Source organism: Bacillus rossius, chromosome 8 (assembly GCF_032445375.1).
Source record: "Bacillus rossius redtenbacheri isolate Brsri chromosome 8, Brsri_v3, whole genome shotgun sequence".
Lineage (NCBI taxonomy): Eukaryota > Metazoa > Arthropoda > Insecta > Phasmatodea > Bacillidae > Bacillus > Bacillus rossius.
In genome coordinates, this window is record NC_086336.1 from 57077841 (window position 1) to 57091288 (window position 13448).

The following is a 13448-nucleotide window of genomic DNA, read 5'->3' on the forward strand; positions in this document are numbered from 1 at the left end:
CGAACTGACCAATCAGACTCAAGGTCGTCTCTTCAGTCCGTTGCAGTCAATTAACGACCTAGTGCTCCTACAACTGAAGATACGCCACGCAATTGCGCTTCGGTAAGGTACTTAAGTCCGTGTTATCAGGCTAATATTGACAAATTTCTACAAACAAATACATTTTTTGTCAAATTAACATATTTTATAATTTAGTAGTTTGTGAAGACGCAAAAAAAACTGTTACTTTTTTCACACAAAAGCTGCGATTTTCTTGCAAAATTGATTTCTTGCAAATACCGACGTGTGCATGCAGGAACCGGGAGCATTTAGCTTTGCTGTCCTAGAAGTGATAGATCGCCGTCTAAGCTATAATTAAACTGTTTTCCGCGTTCTTTCACTCGTGAGTTCTTTATGGACGGACCTGCACACACTTTTTTCTACATTGAGATAATTGACTGGTTCTCTCGTTGGAGAAAAAATAGCGAAAAGCAAATAATTTAAATAGGTGTGATTTTTTTTTTGTCTTTACCATGCGAGAGTGGACCGAGTTTGTTTATCGCGTTATCGTTTTTTGATCGTGTCCCGTACGTCGCAGGTTAAGCAATCAGCCCGCGCTTAAACCAACCCTAGTGGAAGGGGGGGGGGGGGGGGGGGGAGTATTCCGAAAATGTCTCGCACCGTTTATGAAATCTTTCAATATGTTCAGGTACAAAGATATTTCCGAATAAATATTAAATTGTAGACAAAAACGTTTTCTCAGACAGTTCCATTTAAACAAACTTGTAAACATTGATGGTTGTCGCATACGTAATGAGAATGTAATAACAAACACATTTTATATGTTGAAGTTTGTATCTGCTTTTTTGCACGCTACTTAAATTTCGCATGTTCACAATGAATCGACAGTTTGCTGTCGAGTTATTGTGATTACACACTGTTAGAAATTTTCGAAAAACGCTGGTTACAAACTATCCAATGATCACCGATCATTTACAGCTTTATTTTTAAGTTTACGTGTGTTGAGTTCATTTACATTGAACAAGAATCATATTAATAAAAAATGGAAAAAAACGTCTTGAGTTCACAGCAAAAACCTTTTTTCTTCCGCACGTGTATTTACCTTGTTTACAACGGAACAATTTCGAAAATTACGTAGTTTCTACGAAGATCAAATTATCTGGAATTACTTAGACTTCTTCGTTTATTTGAGGGTATTACTTCGCTAAAAAGTGCGTAAATCTACTCTAATTTCTAACAGCGCAGCATGACACTAGACTTCGACACGTCGCGGGAAAGATGGGCTAACCTGGCTCACTAAAAAAGGAAACACACATTAAAAACTGAATGTAAAAAATAATCGCATTCCACGCCGAAAAAATCTCTACCACGTTTAGATGAAATGAAACACGTTTCATAGTCATGGTGTGTAAGTAGGTTCATCACCATAGTTATGGTACTTATGGTTATTGGTTGCTCTTAATATTTTTCTTTGGCGAGTGTTGGATTCACTGCCTTGAAAATACTTATTTTAGTTAATAAAAAAAACTAATTCTAACAATCACCTACGTACTTTGATTAGTGAGCAAGTATTTGATTTTTTTTCCTAACATGTCTTACTGCAGTTTTCAACTGTTTGCACGCTTCACACGGAACGTTTAGTTTGGTCGTTCTAAACTTGCGTAATGCACACGTGCTCCGGATGCCTTCTGCTGGTGTTGCAGGTACTCACACGAGGCGGCACTAGCAATTACCACTCGACACGACGCTTGCTTGCGGTGGTTAGCGCCCGCCTCCGCCACTCCGCTGCCGTGGTCGTGAACGTCCAGCTGTATCGGCTTACGTGGCTGTGGTTGTGTGCACCGACGTTTCGCTCCGTATCGCAGGAGGCATCTTCAGGCGGGAGCGTAATCAGAATTGTACTTCGGAAGGGAGGGGGGATAGAACCTCTTTGCCTGATGTTTGCTTTAAAATTATTTCTTTTTGTTGGTGAGCATGATATATGATTTTAGAATTTGTTAGGAATTTGTATTCCCCACCTTCTCCCCTGCGTACGCCATTGTGTTCATGGTCGAGGGACAAAATATCTTATCAGACTAGGGTTGCGAAGCCTGCTAGCTGTTTTTCACAAAAGCTTGGTAGTTTGTTATTTACGTTTTGTTGAACAGAAATTGTACGATGGTCTACACAGACTAAAATAAAATAAAAAATTATGATTTCAAAGTTATGGGAATCAGATTCCTTAAATAAGTTTAGAATTTCGTCTTCGTTTTCATTTTTCGAAAGCACCGAGAAAATCACCAGATGTAGGAACGAAAGTTCTGAACTGAAACGCACCCAGACTGTTAATACAGGTAAAGCTGTGAGCTGAGTCGGAGATATCACGTAACCCATGGAAAAGTTATAAACTGCAGTTTATGCAGTGATCACAATATCGCGACATTCGCGACGCGATGAACGCGATGCAAATAATTTTTTTTTTGACCAACCAATCACGTTCGACACATCTGTGACGGCAGCGCATCAAAAATCACGTACGTGACAGGCTTGCCTGTCAGAAATACAGGGTGTCCATGAAATAATCTCCCTGTTTTAATGGTATATTATAACAATTTAATTTAGACTGTTTACCACAAATCACACATAAAATTGAATGTAAACTAACCTAGTGCACCTTTAGTTATGCAGCACAAATCCTACCTAAAGTCAAGTTCTTACCACACTTTGGTTAACACGTCAATTCTTTGTCTCAACTCTGGCAAATCATTAGATAGCGGCGGAACGTAGACACGATGTTTTATAAAGCCCCAAAGGGAAAAAAAATATCGCATGGCGTTATGTCAGGTGAACTTGGTGGCCAGCGAAAAAGAGCTCTGTCATCTCGACCATTACGACCAATCCAACGGTCAGGGACTTCGACGTTCAACCACTCTAGTACAAAGAGATTCCAATGGGGAGGGGATCCAGCCTGTTGCCAAATAAAGTTTACAGGTTCTTTCACAAAGGTGGCGCTGCAGGCGAGAAAACAACAAGCAGTACTCGCTCATGCGCTTGTCTAAAACTGTTTGACTTACTCTTTAATTGTGACCTTGAACCAACACACTAACAACGCTCGCAGTTGATACTATTAAAATTTAAAACTGGGAGATTCTTGTATGGACACGCTGTATAATATTCTATTTCCTTCGCGTCGCGAGTACGACGTTTCTAAAATGAGCTTCAGAATTTTGTTTTCGAAATATGGTGCGTTGGTAATAATATTACAATTAGTGTCATTTTTAAGGTTTTGTTTACTTGGCTGAATTTATCTGTGAATTCTTTGAAATTATGTTCACTCACAGTGGGTTTTTGAATTAATGTTAGATTAGAATCAAACATAAGTACTTTTTTCTGAAAAATGTCGATTTTCAAAACTTGTAAACATTGATGGATGTCCTATTAGGCCTACATTTGCATAGGTATTGGCAAGACACATTTTATGTTCGTTGGTCTAATTAGCATTTTTTTCACAGGAGAGATAAAAAACAAAAAACTTCAAACTCCATACTTACTACTAGTTGTAACAAATTGCTACCTTTTTCTTATTCCAAGGTAAGATAAACACACACTTATGACTGATTACTATAACATAACCTTTTACGTTTGTTAAGATGTTTGCAGAAATGGTAACAGCGTTTCATTGAAAAATTTCTCGGTTATAAAACTTGGAGATGACACGTAGAAAATAATTACGAGGAACTTGAAGCAAAAATGTAAAAAATTAAAATATTTAAGTTTGGTCGGTTAGGTCGACGGTGTGATAGTTTAATATTTTATGAGTCGCATTTCGCAGTGAGGCGATGTTTTGCTGCCGCATCGCGTATTTCACGTCGCGCCAGGTCGTACTATTGTGATTTCAGCATTACCACGATCTGTGGCTGGTAATGAAGTTTGGTGATTGCTACCTTGCAAGTCTATTGCAAGAGTGATGGTCCTCTCTCTACTCGCTCTCTCGGCGAGCCTTGATCGTTTCTCGCTGCGTTTCCCGCCACGTGACCTCGGAGCTAATGACTGCTCTTTCGACCGCCGACCACACGAAACTGGCGAAATGTCAGGTACATCCATTCTTCACCATTTCGGCAATCCTGCATCAAAGCCCGTTTAAAATCAATCAAATGGAACGATTTCAGCAGTGACCACACTGTTTGAAATTACAGCAAATTTGCGGATTTTCCAACCAAGAATTGAACTCAAATAAACGAAGAATTTTTCGTAATTTCAAACACCTGAATCTTCGTAGAAACTACGCCGTATCTCGACTTCCGAGTTGTATGTTTTGTTTCAGACGAAGGTAGATTCACAGGTGGACAAAAAAGAGTGTTCTTTCTGTAGACTTAACCAGTTTTTTTTAAAAAATGTTTTGTTAACATACCAAGAACATTATTTTGGATTCATATTAAAAGTAAGTACAATCAGTGTCCGTAAATTTACGAAGAAAGCCGTAAATTAAAGAAGATCCCTGGGTGATTTGTAACCAGAGTTTATCGTAAATTGAAGATGAAAGTTATTAACAGTGCAGTCGATAGACTATTCACACGATTTATATTAGCCACACACACACACGTTTCTCAGTTTGCTGCAAAATTGACTGGCTTGATGAGGTTGGTTTCCGGACCGGAAGTGAACGACGCAAACCCCCCTCTCCCACGGGCGATAGAGCACTCGTTCGCCCTCCCTTCTAGCTGACTACCCTCGACGGAAGCGCTTGCGTGAGGCTAGTGGGGAAGTTACTAATAACCTTACTGTGTTGCATTCGAACACACGACTCTGCGTAGAGCAATGATAGCCACGCTGATCATTAAACAAGGGAGGCTGGTACGAGTTTTTTTTTAGTACAGAATATGTGTAAGGTTCTTGTGCTCACATAAGATATAAATTTCAACATACATGCACACCTAAGCGCAGTAAAATGAAATGTGTAGCGTCAAAGTTTTTTTTTGTAAAAGTAAAAGAAAAATGCTGTAAATTCAACCCAAAAAAAAAGGCTGCATTTCCACAAAGGTGTTTGCAAGCTCTGCGAAAATGGTTTGTAATATTTCAAGAATTTGCTTGCAACGTCATAAGAGGGTCGCTGCTAAGAGGGAAGACAGACCTTCTCTCTGGAAGCGACACTTTACCATAATAATTGTCTAAATCGTAGTTAAAATTAAGTGCCATCTATCGCAACATCCCGAGTCCATTGACCATGGTATGAGTGTTATATATTTAAAAAAAAATTAATTATAATGTTACGGTTCTTGTAATTAATTGAACAGAATACTCGGGCTTCAAAATATTTTCGTTGCTTTACAAACATAAGTACTTAAACCAAAAAAAAAAAAAAACAACATTTTGTTCAAATAACAGTTTTTCTTTACTTTTTAATCTGCGGGGTTACCTCTAGGATGCGAGTGATAGCAGAATGGTGGCTGGTGGGCCGTGTATGCTCGCTTCAAGAGGGGTCCTCTCTCGACTCTGAGCGCGGCCGGACTCGGCTATCCGCGACGCACCTGGCGTGTTCGCGACAGGCAGATACTGCGGTTACGGGCTGACGCATGGATAGGGGCAGGCATTTTTCGCGAAAAGATATGCACACCTATTAGACTGCAACTAGGTATACCCGCACCAGCGGTTCCTTCCTTGTGATTGGCGTCCGTCTGCGAGAGAAGTCGTTGCCTTGTTTGGCCCAGCCATTCAAGACGCGTTTGCTTCCGCACTGAATCACTGTGATTGGTGTTGTTACAATCGACATGTACCTGGGAAGAAACTCACCCAATCACGAAACACAGACGATGCTACAGTGTTTTAACTTTCAGCTGGTCACAAAATCTTTTCGCGAAATCTGCATGGCCCTACGCATGGAGAGTTGCGCGGCGCTGGCGAGGCGGCCGGCCAGAGCCGCGCAGCAGTTACGCCCTTGTTGCCCGCCGCCCCCGCGCCGCGACGCTCCGCGCGCCGCCGCCAGCCAGCCAGTGCCGCCCCGCCCGGCGCGCGACTCGCACCGCCCCGCTCCGCGCCTTATCGCCGCCGCCGCCGCCGCGGACAAGAGACGATGTGGTGGCGCGCGCCGTGGCGGTCCTCGGCGCACAGCGAGCCGCCGCCGCCGCAAGACGCCGCCCCCGAGCCGCCGCGCCCCGCCGTGTCGGCGCCGCTGCCGCCCCCGCCCGACTCGGCGCCGGCGGAGCCACTGCCGCGCATCAGCTTCTCGTTCCCGGGCGGCGAGAGGAAGCGCAGCTCGCTGGCGCTGGAGGTGCGGCAGGAGCCGTGCGACGGCGCGTCCAGCGAGAACATCCGCATCGTGGTGAGGGAGGCGAGGGAGGCTGCGGGGGAGGGGGAGGGCGACTACGCCTCGCCGCGGCCCGGCACGCCCGCCAGCACGCTCGCGCCCGACTATGAGTGCTACGAGGTGGCGCGAGGCGCCCCGGAGGCGGACTACGAGGACCTGGACTACCGCGAGCACCGCGCGCACCGGCCGCGGCGCCGGCCCCTGCTGGCGGGGCGCGCGTGGCGGCTGCTGCGGGGCTGGTGGAGCGAGGAGCGGGGGCGGCTGGGGGCGGCGGTGCGGCGGCAGGCGCGCGCGCAGGCCGTGCAGGCCTCGCCCCCGGAGGCGGCGGTGGTGCGGCGCCGCGGGGCCCGGCGGCGGGACGGCGCCCGGAGGAGCAGGCACGTGCCGGAGGTGAGCCGTCTCTCTCTCGCTCCTCGCCGTGAAGGGCGCGAGGACCACCCTGTACTCCGTCTTGAGTTGAACCAGTTTAGGATTGTTGTACTAACAAGCAGAGCCTTCGTCTGTAAACACCCGGTACTCAGCGCTGATGGAGTGTATCTCAGTCCTTTTCTAGCAGTCCAGCAGTGGCATTAATCTTTTGAAATTTGGACTTCAGAAGATTCCTGAAAATTCTGTTAGTGTAGGGTGAACCAGTTGATTGTGGGGAAGTTTGATGCAAACAACAGCTGTATGACGGATAGAATTGGTTATCTTAACTAACGTACCCATCCAAGGATTTTTTTTTTAAAGTTCTTAGTGTGTAAAGTTGTAAACATTTTTATTAGTCGGGTTCCTCTGTCTGTCGCCGTGTTGTTTTTGTTTGTCTGTGTTTATTGTTGACAAAAGTTTTGTCAGTCTGCTTGCTCGCGACGAAGTTGGAGCAGTCGTTTTCTGTCGTCGTCCCGTGGCTTCGTGCCGCGTCTGATGTCAGTGTGGAAGCTGACCACTACCACACCAAGTGCCCGGCCTCAGTACGATGTACCACATGCTGTCCCCGGCTTTCCTCCGGGTTCCCTGGACGCCCGCGTACCATTATCCGACTTGGAAGGGGAAAAAATATCTTCTGAGTGTTACAAGAATAGAATGCTCCCCCCCCCCCCCCCCCCCCCCACCCCCTTCAGGCGACTCCTTGTGCGTTAACCGGCTGACGCACGTCATCGAGTCTCCGACAAGTCAGAGCGACCACATTGTCACCAGATGTGGAGCAGCCACGAAGAAGTAGCAAGTGTTTCCACAGCAGATAACAGTTATAGACCTTTTTTTCCCCTACATGTTACATTTTTTTTTCAAAGAACTCAAACCAAGCGAGGTGGCGCAACGGTTGAACGTTGAACTCGCATTCCTGCGGACCCAGGTTCGAACCCCGAAATCGCTCCAGAAAAAAAAATGATTGTCTGTAAAGTCGGTTTACGGACGATAGTTTAACGTGACAACGTCATAACAAAACATTGATGAAATGATTGCATATTTTTATGAATAAAATTGAATCATTTTTACTTTAATAATAAAAGAATAAATACTTCAAATTATACTAGCAATCAGATTTTTAAAATGCAAGAATAATTAACCTTTATTGCCGAAATTGTTGTTGTAATAAGCAATGAAAACCACATTAACTTTTCACTTCACTTTATAAACAGTCGACGAAACAGTACACGTGTAGATGACTTGTAATTAATTTTAAAAACTGGCGTTTAGCTATAAATTTTAAATATAATTATGAACAAGTTTTAATATAAATAAACTGTAATAAAATATCTATCTATCATCAATTGTATGAATCACCATAATTTTTTAGTCGATTGTAATATAACCTATTATTACTGCACTCGCCGACAGCGTAACGGAACACAGCGTAACGGAACAATGAGCGTAACGGGACACTTTTTCGTGCGTGCAGCCGGCGTTCATCGATTGATTAGACGTTGTCACGTCAAAAAAGCTGTTACGATTCCGTACGAAAAGCCATGGCTGGGGGCGTGTACTTTTCGCGGGAAAAAAAAAAAAAAAAAAAAAAAAAAAAAAAAAAAAAAAAAAAAAAACTGATCGCTCACTAGACTGCAATAAGGTTTGCCTGCAATGGCGATTGTTTACAGGTAAATTGGCGGCCATCTGCCAGAGAAGCCATTGCCCTATTTGGCCGGGCCATTCAGGATGGCTGTGATTGGTGTGTTGACAGTAGACACGCACCTGAAACTAACCCAGCCAACCACTAAACACAGGCAATGCTACACAGTTTTAACACACATCTTGTCTGGAAGTATTATCACGAAAAAATACCTGGTCCCAGCCATGGCCGATTCATTACCCGATTTCCGTTTTTGTATTGTGTGTATGCGGATTTAATGACCTCGCTTCGACCGACAGAAAAGTGCAGATGCAGCATAAACTTGCGGCGAGTAAGAAAAAAAATGTTTTGTAAGAATTGAAGAAAGGCAAAAAGTACTTTCACATATTTGTATAGTATAATTTCTTAAAGTGAACACTAAGCGAATATAATCTCAAGTAATCTTTTTCTTATAGAATTTAATATACGTATATATATAATTTTCACATTGTATTCTACTCTATGGTGATTTGAATAATTGTATCAGGCAAGCTTTTCATTATTAGTAATATTTAATTATTTCATTATTAATACTTCATTTAAGCTTTGACAACCATCTAAAAATATCAAAATTAATGCAGAAATGGCTTGCTGTGCGTGATAGTCTAATCGAAATTATGGAATATTGAAACAGATTTATAGGGGGGAGGGGTGAATGTAATATAAAATAGTGAATGAGGTGCGAGTGGAGACAAGGTTACCAAACAATTTTCTTGGGTTCTTACTTCCCTTAAACTTGTCTGTTACGTTGTTCGAAATAACTGTTTTACGAACTTTTGAACTTCTAATAAAGTATTAGTTCAAGAAACTACTTCGACTCCCTAGTTCTGTGTTCAGATCATGGATAGGGTTAACAGGTACTGGAAACAATGAAAGTGCATTTGCCGTAGACATAACAAGTTTTTTGAGGTTTTGTTAACAAGCCGAGAAAATTTTGTGGGTTCGTGTTCAAAGTTATTAACCCAGTAATCATATATTTACGATGTTTTCTGGATGATTTTTACAGACGCGGAAATGTCGTGGATTCACTTTGTGTGAATTATCACTATTTTGTATGGACACAAAGGAGTCAAATGAAATCTACAATTTAATTGGTAAATTAATTTTTATTTGCACTCATTAATTCAAATATGTTTATTACTTTAACGAAGAGATTATTTTAACTATAACTTTTATACATGTTTGCTATTTAACTTCTTCCAATCTGTGTTATTCTGTTAAGGATAGGACGATGATAGGAAAAGTAGGAAACGAATGGGAGTGTTTGAAGTTTAATGTGCCTCGAAAAAGTCAAATCGATGGTTGTTCCAATCGAGTGGAAGAGAGATAGATGCGGCGCAAGCGTACAATGAGCGTAACGGGACACAGCGTAACGGGACTATGTGCGTTACGGGACACTTTTTCGTGCGTGCAGCCGGCGTTCATCGATTTATTAGACGTTGTCACGTCAAAAGTAAAAAAAAAACTTCAATGAGTGTTTGTGTGATTTAAATTTACAGGATTTTTTTTAAAAAATTAAGAAATCCACAAAAATAAAAAAAAATAAAAATTTCATCCAAAAATGTGATGCATTATTTTATAAAATTTAAATTGAAATGTTTGAGCTAGTTCAGTCTAATAATAGATTTTGATGTGTGGTCAGATTTAAAGCACGTTCGAGGTTATGTTTTGCAACTTTATGTGATGGAGGGAATTTGGAAGCCAAAGTTCTTCAAATAATTCACTTTCAAATTATTTGTTGTTAAATATAGTTGGAGACGAAAATTTGACAATGTTAGAGGACCACGAGAGCCGACCAATCAAGGTGGTTGATGATTCTGTCGAGTTTGGTGAAGGGTTCAACTGCTGGTGACTCACATACATGTGATCACTCGGCAAATGTTTTTCGATCAGCAAGAAGTTAAATGCTGAAAATACACACTCCTGTTTACGACAGTCGCGTATCTTAAGTACACAAAATTCTATCGAGATAGCATGGCTATCTTAATGCGTCAGATATTGAAATACTCCCATCTCTCTTCTCTTCTTGGCCCACAATCCACAAACACGGACTTTCCTGTATGCTGTATTTACTGTCTGAGCAGCCTCTTTCCTGGAAATGACAGGGCGAAGGTTAAACGCCACTCTTGGCCAATATTCTCCTTACGAGCGAAATTCCGGTATCTGTATGGTGAAGTTATTAGTGTGTTTACAATTAGATAATAGGGAAATCATCACCCAGTAGAGACGATGACGTCAATGTCTTCTAAATCGAAATAAATAATAACTAAACGAAAACCAATTGAATTTTATTCCAGGCTTTTTTTTAAATTGGTTTGTCGGATCAAAGGTCCCGTGCTTGATTTCTAGCCAATAACATTTTTTTTTGTTTATAGGACTGTGTGTGTTGTGGTGTTATTAAAGTCCCTTCATGTCTACACTGCGGAAGGGAATGATAACCCACCACAGAATCTCTCTGTCCTGACAGATCCGAGGGCGACGCGGCTTCCAACTACGTGGTGTTACTAACTGATCAGGACTCATCACCTTACAGGGGTTTCCGTGATTTTTTTAAATTTTATTTATAACCAGATAGATACATTTTTAGCTAGGCTATATTATGCAGTTTTTTATTCATAAAACATTTGATTCTACGTCCTCCGCTGAAAAAAAATTATCATTATATGATTTAAGACACCAAAGTTTTGATTTAATACAATTTCTTGGACATACGCCATTGCAGTTTTGCACTTTTTGTCATGGGGAATAAATTCATAAAATGCAAAATAATAAATACATGAATGAAAAACATAAACCCACAGAAAACCAGCCTAAATCAGCTGATGTCAAGCAGATGAATCCAACGATGAACCTTAACAGGTATTATGGACAACAACGACAGCAGCACAGAAGAACACATTCAAACTGAAATAACAGACCCTACAAGAATTCTGTGAAAGAAATTTAGGCATGAAAAAAAGAAATAAAAGCACAGACGAATACAGTGGGCCAACAATGACGAGGCAAACAATTACAACAAAACCTGGACAACGCAGCAAATAAACGAACACAACGATGAATGATATAAACAGGTGTTATGGACAACACGACGACTACAACATCGGCGTTGTCGTCATTGGGCTGTCCACAAATACCTGTTAAAAGTTCATCGTCGGGTTTATCTGTTGGACATCAGCTTGTTTTCTGTGGGTTAATGTTTTTTTATTTCTTATTTTCAGTTTATAAATTTTTCCCATGAAAAACAGTGCAAAGCTGCAATGGGGTTATTTACACGAAATTGCAATAGAAGAAGATGTCAAATTGCATGAATCATTGAAAGAACGTACCAAAGTTCTGGGCCGACAACCCTTCCCTTTGTGCTGTCATCATTTGGGGGGTTTTGTCGTTCTGTTAGTCCATTTTTCTTTTTTTTTTTCTTTGTTTGTTGACCATATTCCTGCTATTGAATATTATGTGGTGTTTATATCCTGTTGACAACAGCAATTTTTTTGCTTGATTTTTGTTTTTGTCTTTTGGTTTTTTTTGTAGTTTTCTTCTACAGACATACATGTGCTTAGCAATGGCTAGAGACCGGAAAAATTCGCGGGTTCATTGACCTTCAGGATAGACTCCAATATCCTCTGCACACTCGGGCAAATGCCAACTGTTCATTGGCTGCTGACTTGTGAGTCGAGACGACTGGTGTGTGGTGGGGCTGTGATTCGATACTTCTATGAGCGAGGGTCTCTAATTGGACCTCAGTCCTCCAGATTAACAGTGAACCAATGGCAGAACCAGCACCTAGGTAAAATTATTTGAATTTTAGCATAACACGAAATTAATCTGCGAATTTTAAAGGTCTCTAGCAATGGCGTATGTCCAAAAGCTTACATCAAGTCATGCACGTCCTCCACACACGTGTCCGCGCGAGTAGCGAGCGGGCCGGCACCAGAGGGCGGCCACGTGGAGTCGCCGGCCGCAGGTGTACGCGAGGGAGAGAGAGAGAGAGTTAGTTATTTTAACAGCAGGCCGGTCGGGCATCCAGCGGCGCACCCGCGGCTGGACGCGTGCCAGCGGCGCCCGAGGGACAGAAATACCCGCCCCGAGGGCTGAGTAGGAGACCTGGAGCGACTTGTGTGGGCGGAGACGTGTCTTCAGCACGGCTGGGGGATCCCACACACACAGTCACTGCCCAGCCTCCCCAACACACGACCAGTCTTGTGGTTGCTGTTGGAAGTAGAATACGGCAGGAACGTCGGATGTTGAAATTTCAGTTGCACCTTTAGTCAGAAATAAAAATTGGTTGTCTGTAAAGTCGGTTTACGGACGATAGTTTAACGCGACAACGTCATAACAAAACATTGATGAAATGATTGCATACTTTTATGAATAAAATTGAATCTGTGTTATTCTGTTAAGGATAGGACGATGATAGGAAAAGTAGGAAACGAATGGGAGTGTTTCAAGTTAAATGTGTCTCGAAAAAGTCAAATCGATGGTTGTTCCAAACGAGTGGAAGAGAGATAGATGCGGCGCAAGCGTACAATGAGCGTAACGGGACACGGCGTAACGGGACAATGTGTGTAACGGGACACTTTTTCGTGCGTGCAGCCGGCGTTCATCGATTTATTAGACGTTGTCACGTCAAAAAGGAGGGGGAAATAGCAAAGTAACCAAAGAGTGTAAACAAAGAATTCTACCACGGCACTAATGCTGGTGGTTTGGTCTTGCATTTGGAACTGGCGAGACGCTGTTCCCACACACACACACACACACACACACACACACACACACACACACACACACACACACACACGCGCGCGCGCGCGGCAGTTGGGACTGAGTGATCTCGAGCCCGCGGTCCGATTTGATGGGGGAAGCCATCAGTTCGTTAAGTCCATCAGTTCCGACTTATCGGTCCACCGTCCTTGCTCACACACGGCAGTTCCGACTGTGCAATTCCCACTGATATGTTCGAACTGATCGTGTGTGGTGGTTTAACAGTTACCAGACTACAGCACCGTCCGTAAATACCATAAGGCGGTAAAAAAGTCAGGGGCGGGTTTGTTTGCTATCTCAGTGATGTCAAAATCCCCTTTC

The 13448-nt window shown here is 42.6% G+C and overlaps 1 protein-coding gene across 2 annotated transcripts in view; it reads left to right on the forward strand.

Moving 5' to 3' along the window:
• Window positions 1–13448, forward strand: part of LOC134534990 (nostrin) — a 172245-nt gene that overhangs the window by 46363 nt on the left and 112434 nt on the right. The window contains exon 1 of one of the 2 annotated variants that reach the window (XM_063373786.1): window positions 6576–6673. The exons of the other annotated variant lie outside the window; for it this stretch is intronic. The gene's annotated coding sequence lies outside the window, so the exon portion shown is untranslated. Of the gene's footprint in view, window positions 1–6575; window positions 6674–13448 lie in introns of those variants that run through there. 2 annotated transcript variants of the gene reach the window in all.